We start from the raw sequence: 7,254 nt of genomic DNA, 5'->3' as shown, positions 1-7,254 counted from the left end.
TGATTCGGGTCGGGTATGACTCGGGTCGGTCACTATTAGGTTCGGGTAATCTCGGTTAACGGTTATATGTCGGTTATAAAAATCGGTCGCAGTTCGGGTTTGATTTTACGGATTTCGGTCGTAAATCGGTTCGGATAATCTCGGTTCGATAAACCTAATTTTTGAGGTATTTTGGTATATTTTGGTTCCTGTGTTTTTCTTGGTGGATTTCATAAGTTATTTGTTTTAGTCAATTTTCAACTTTTTTATTTGTGTGTTTTCTCTTATTGAGGTTATTTTGTCTATCTTGTTTCCTTTCTGTTGTATTTTACTATCATTAACATTTAGCTTGATGTTCTTAGTTTGTATTTTAGTAACAATAGCTTATCAATAGTTTAGTTTGTAATTTAATTGTCGACATAAATGGTGATTTGGGTTCAGCAAATTGAATTGTGCATTGATGTGTGTATTCATAAGGGTATACTAATTGTTAGCTGCACTTTAATCATATTTTATCTCCATTGTTTGGTTCGAATATGTTGGAATTTGATACAGGTATGCTTGTTTTATTTAGGTTTTTACGATTGGTTTGTGGCTTTGTTGTTTTGTTGCATTTCAGGTAAAACTCCTCAAGCCAAGTCACGAATCAAGTACTTTTGACGCATAGGCTGCTCACCCGACTCCGGAGGCTCAAGGGAGCAAGGCGTTGATGAGCCAAGTCAAGAAAACAAGCCAAAATAAGAGCCAAAGTAGGCCATTTTAAGCCACTCAACCAAACTGGCTTGAGCCAAGCTAGCTTGAGCAACCCTATACTTGCACCTGAGATCGGAAGCTGAACAATGCCCTCCTAACATTCGCTTGACCAGGTCGAGCAGAATGGCTTGGGTCTAGCAAGCTGCATTTATACTTACAGTAGCTTGTGTTGATTAGCAGGCTGCAATCCAGGGGTACAGAGCATCCGCTCGATTAGGTCGAGTGGGTTGGGTAAGGTTGAGTGAGATGGCGGCCAGCAGCTTTTGCGATCTGTTTAAATATCAATTAGGGGTGACACCTCCCTCCTACAACCTAGCGGTGGTGGAGCAATCATGAAACCACCACCCCCACTTGCTTTGTGAAGTCTATAAATAGAGAAGAGGAAGATCAAGCTCCTTAATTCTGATTTCATCCTTAAATTCCAGTAACTTTCATGTACTCTTCATATTTAAGTTCTCATTTCGATTAAAACTTAGTGTTTAGTGTAATTTCTCCCCCAATTTAATCAAGAACTTTTAATTTCAATTAGAATCTCAATTTCAATCCTTTATTATGGTATTTTGCAATTTGAATTCTTCATCCGTTGATGTATTATTCATGAAGCTATTGGAAGGTATTAATCTGAATCATCAATAATCTTCTTGTTGTTCCTTGGATTGTATCCAAAAGAGTAATTTCTATCTTTTGCCCATATTGCTTTCAATTTAGTTTCACGTAGTTTCTTTTTAATTGATTGTTTTAAGTTTCATATATTTATGTTTAATATATTTATTCAACCTATATTGCATTTATCTTTTTAGATTATTCTAGATTAATTCATTCATATATGATTCTTACCTTGTTTGCAAATTACAATTTTTATATGATTATAAGTGAGTAGTTCATTTTGGCTTAGGCTAGGCACTATCACTATGAATGTAGTTTAATTTATTTACTTTCACCTATGGTTTGGATTAGTTTTTTTATGGTTTAAGATGGATTTTGCTATTATTATTGTAGTGTCGTTGAATTAAGGGAGAGAGTTGATTTTCAATGATAATATATGCTTAAAAATTAAGTCAATAGCACGAGAATAGGTAGATGCTTTGATTGGAAATGTTGAATGTGTACCTAATGTCTTGAAATGTGTTTTGCTCCACGAGAATAGGTAGTTAAACATTTTTTAGGAAGCTTTTGTTGCTTGAGAGAGAACATTAGTATCTAAGATGCGTTCTTCCCTATAACAAAACATCCATAACCTTAGGTTGAAGTTTATTAAACACTACTTTGGTGAGAAAAGCCTAGCCTATGCCTCTTTGGCTTATTTATCGTTTTATCTTTGCTTTAGTTCATTGCATCCTTATTTACTTTTATGTTTAGTTTTCATTAAGTATTTATAATTGCTTGCTTTAGTTATTTCTATCACCAATCATCATATTTTACGTTTTTGAATGCACTAATTGATCGAGAAACCATTAACTTAACCCCCACTCACTGTAGCTTGGACCCCTACTTGTCGTGTACTAAGCTACGCCATGCACTTGCGGTATTACTATTGAAGGACGTTAAGTCCCGATCACTAATGAGTGAGTTAAAGTGGTATTTAAATGTGTAGTTAATACATAAAGTTATGGCCTTTAGAAGAGTCTTAAACATGTGTTGTAATGGTAATGTTAATTGTATGATGAATGTACTTTAATCATAAGGATGAAGATCAAGAATAATATTGTGTATGAGGTGCTTGAATAAGAAAATCATAGAAGAACCTTACTTTGAACAAGCATAAAGATCAGAAACATCCAGATCAAAAGTCCAACATTCAAGTGCTCAAACGAGCACCTCATTTAGAGAAAGTATAGATTTTAGTGTGAGCCACTCGAACGAGCAAGTCTTGGGCTCAAAAGAACGGCTAGTTCAGACGGCCTAGGGGATGTTGTATTTTGAACGTTTGGAATTCTTGGTATTGTTATATGTTATTTATTCATAGGTTTAAGTGTGGATACTTATTAATGTACTTAGTCTCTATTAATAGAGAGCTCATACGCTCATTGTAAATCATTCAAAACCAACCCGTAAACCTAAAAACATAGCCTTAATCCTTCTCATTCTCTATAGTAATAATTCATTGTAAGAGTTCTTGGAACTCCATTATTTTAGTAAAAACAAGATACTATACACCTCCGAGGACTTAGCGTATATTGGGTGAACCTCGTAAATACTTGTGCTCATTGCTTGCATTTAAATTCCTTCAAACACTATTAAATCATTAAAAGTTTTATTAGTTTATCAAGGTACTTTATACCTTCGATCTTGGATATATTAGAGTTTAAGATTTGTATCTTAGACTATAATCAAGTTCTCATTTCAATTAGTATTAGAGCCTTGTTGTTACGTTGATTAAGAAGTCATTTTTTAGTGGAGCATGTCTACAATGAAACTAGACATAGAGAATTTTAATTGGAGTATCAACTTTAGCTTATGGAAAGTCAAGATGAAAACCATTTAAATCCAAAATGGTGTGCAAAAAGTAATTAATGGAGTGTAGAAAATGCCCGATTGGATGACTGCAGTGAGATGGGAAGATATTGATACAAAGGCACTATCAGCAATTCAACTATGCATTTCCAATGAAGTGCTAAGAGAGGTTGTTAAGGAGACTGCAACCAAGGGGATATGGGAGAAATTAGAGTAAGTTCACATGGTAAAAAGTGTCACCAATAGACTATTCTTGAAGAGTAGACTCTACGATTTACGTTTAGAGGAAGATAAACCATTAAACCCTCATCTTAATGAGTTTTACTCAATCATGAGGGATTTAAAAAAATATCAAGGTAAATCTTGATGATTAAGACTTAACTATTTATTCGCTTTGGTCATTACCTCAATCTTATAAGCATTTTAGAGAGACTCTACACTATGGTAGAGACAACGTGAGTAGTGATGATGTGAAAAATTCCTTAACTCAAAGGGATTTTATTGATTCATAATTGTCACACAAAGCACCGAGTAGCTCGAGTGATGGTTTGTTTGTGAGAGGGAGGTCATTTGAGAAATGATCCACTAGTGGGAGTGAAAAAAGGCAAGGGAAGGTTGAAGTCAAGGGGGCCTAACAATAATAAGACTTGAAAGTATTGTAAGCTTAAAGTTTACATCAAGAAAGATTGTAGGAAGTGGAAAAAGAAAAGTTCTAGTGAAGAGGGGTCAAGTGACGAAGGATTTGCATATTTTGAGAAGACTGATAGAAAAATATAAGGAGTAGAAGAAGGATATAGAAAGTGTATTTTGACGACTTGGAGAAAGTGTATGATATAGAATACCACGAGGCATCATCTAGGATAGCCTTAAGGCTAAAAGTATTTCATAGAGATACATTGAGGCTATACGAGATATGTATGATAAAGGATCGACTAACATTCAAACACCGATGGGGATAATAGAGTCTTTCCTAGTTAAAGTAGGCTTAGATTAGGGATCGACTGTAAGCCCCTTTATTTTTACGGTATCTTGGTGCATGTTATTTGCTGATGATATCGTGTTGGTACCATAAACTACGGAGGAAATTTATAGTAAATTAGAAGAGTGGAGGGCAGTTTTGAATGTAGAGGGTTGCATATAATTCGTACGAAGACTGAATATTTGCGATGCTAATTTAGTAGGACATCACCGATAGGGAAGCTAGAGGTGACCATTGGTGAAGAAGTTGTTGAAAGTACGACCAAGTTCAAGTATTTGGGATTGATTATTTAGAGTTATGGAGAGATTGATGGAGATGTTATTCATCGAATACAAGCGGGTTGGCTCAAGTAGCGAGTGGCCACCGGGGTACTTTTCCATAAGAAGTTTCCAATTAGGTTAAAGGTAAATTTTAACGATTTTCAATCAGGCCTGCTTTGCTATATGGGATAGAATGTTGACCCGTAAAGAAGATCACTTTTTAACATAAGATGAAAGTTACAAAAATGTGTATGCTGAGATGGGTGTGCGATAACACAATGATGGATAGCATTAGGAATTGGGAGTTTAGAGAGAAACTAGGAGTTTCCCCTATTTCCGCAAAGATGCGTGAAAATAGATTGAGATGGTTTGGGTATATGCATAGAAAGTCTTTTGACGCCCTAGTGAGGAAGATCGAAAGAATTATAATGGAGGGAAAGAGAAGTCGAGAAAGACCTAGAAGAACGTGAGAGGACCAAATAAAGAATGACTTGCATGACCTACATCTCTCTAAGGACTGGGGATGTAAATTCGATTTTTGGTTTGAATTAGATACAAAACAAAACTAAAGCGAATAAAATTCGGTGTTGATTTTTTCAGTCCAAGTCAAAATCATATCATTAAATACCCAAATTGAATTGAACCAAACTATAGTTTAATAATCCAAATTCCATCGAACTAATCGAATTTCACCGAAGTCTACATTTTATCGAACAGTATAAGACTTTTGCAGAGTTCACAAAAGCTAATACAGAATTGTAACACCCCAGAATTTTCGACCCCTTAAGAAACCAAAACCATAAAGGACGGGAGGAAATTCGGGTGTTACATAAAAGAAAAAGGAAGAGAATTTAGGTAAACGTTAAATATTAACTTTAAAAAATGTGAGTGGAAATTTCGGCAGCATCTGCCTTAAAACTGTGCGCCTTTGTAGAGAAACAAAAGTTATTTAGAAGCTAATAAAGTAAAGGCACCAACGGCCTATCAAAACCATGTCACGGCGGAATGATTCGTCGCCGACTTCTCAAATCTACATGCCAAGCATGGATCGTGGTTCCAGTGTTGACGTTTGCGTTCTAAAAAGACTTAACTCCTTAAAACCATACAGAGTTTTAAACTACGCAGCGGAAATACAAATATACGAGGGAGGACACAAGGCCTCATAACAAAACATATACAACCCAAGTTTACAAAGGATAACAAGAGCTACAAAATCGAAAGATAGCGGTATGACACAAGTTATACTTCCCCCTCATCACTCTCCCCAAATGCAATGCAATGCAAAAGAAGCTCCAGCACCTGCTACACCTGTCTATGATCCTGCTGCTGCTCAACATTAGACCAAAGGCCAATGTGTCATAGCAGGACAATCATAAAAGGTCATTAACAAACAAACATAAACACAAATACGTACACGTTAGTAACTGGCATCAAATATAATAAGGCCAACTACTAGATAGCATTATATCATAAAACAACATAAGATGATTTCATAAAACACAAGCACATATAGTAACCGTTTATCGGCCACTTATACCTCTTAATTTCATTACGTACTATCCAACCCGAACCATGTGTTCTTGGGTAGAATGCAGGTCTTCACGTCTTCTTTTTAAACATAAACTCTTGCAAAACACGTATAGTATCAACTCGACCAAGGCATTAACGTAATACCTAACACATGACCTTATAGAGCTTGTCTATCTTAAGGTAAGTATGATCATAGGCTGTAATACCCTTGAGGTAACTTAACCTAGGCACACTTCTCACTAGCGTAAACTATGCTATCAATAAGTAACTTTCTATCAATGTGTAAGCTTTCTATCAAAGAATGAACCTTCTATCATTAAATAACTTTCGATCAATGAATAAATTTTCTATCACTGAATAACTTTCTATCAGTGGATCTTTCTCTACTTCCTGGTATAGTGACACGGCCAAGGGCGTTATCGGCCAACCGGCGCCCATGGCAAAGTACGAGCTCATGCCCCCTCCAGCTGACCCTCTCCGGTCCTACCTTCGGGAAAAAAAAATAACACACTGGGGTTCTAAACCAGTGAAGAGGCCACCATATTGGGGTCTGCAAGGCCCGCATGGTAACACCTTGGTCAAGGGGCGGTATCGGCCATCCGGCGCCCAGTGACCCAAGCATGCTCATAGCCCCCTTACAGTGGTCCCGTCGAACCTCACCTAGGGGACTAATAAATCAACCGGACATAATCCAGTTGAGTCACACCAGCTAATCATAATCTAATACTTTATTAGATGGGAATAACTTCCACATCCATTTTTGACTAATAATGAGCGCCCTGGGATAGCAGCGCGCCAAAACCCACTGAGCCACTCATCAAAATATGTAATTCACCTCTAAAGGAGTCATTCTAACTCCAAGTAAGGCATAATCCAATTCTTAAATAGATAAGGGGTAGTTCTCGCCTTCTATTAACACTCTCATTCTCTAAACTATTCTAAGCGCAAGGATTTCATAGTCGATAGCTCTTCATGTAAAGGTGTACTCACTAGTATCTCATAGTTTCAATGCAATGTATATTATCATAATAAACAATAATGTCTTAAAGCAAATTGCATATAAGAGTTAGTTACTGTGTGTACATACCTGTAAGCTTCACTGTACGATCAAAAGTCACAAAATCACCCGACTAAGGCTCTACTTTCCTCTTACAAAATGGGCACCTATATAAGTTATGAGTAGAACTAATAAGTTCCCTTAACTACTTTGCCATACCAAACTAAAAGCCAAAGTAACCACTATCATCCATTCATGACAAGATTTCAATTACTTCTAGCACGTACGCATCTCATTCAACA

The sequence above is a fragment of the Amaranthus tricolor genome, chromosome 5 (genome assembly GCF_026212465.1).
Source record: "Amaranthus tricolor cultivar Red isolate AtriRed21 chromosome 5, ASM2621246v1, whole genome shotgun sequence".
In the NCBI taxonomy this organism is placed as follows: domain Eukaryota; kingdom Viridiplantae; phylum Streptophyta; class Magnoliopsida; order Caryophyllales; family Amaranthaceae; genus Amaranthus; species Amaranthus tricolor.
Note: the sequence above shows the minus strand (reverse complement) of the source record.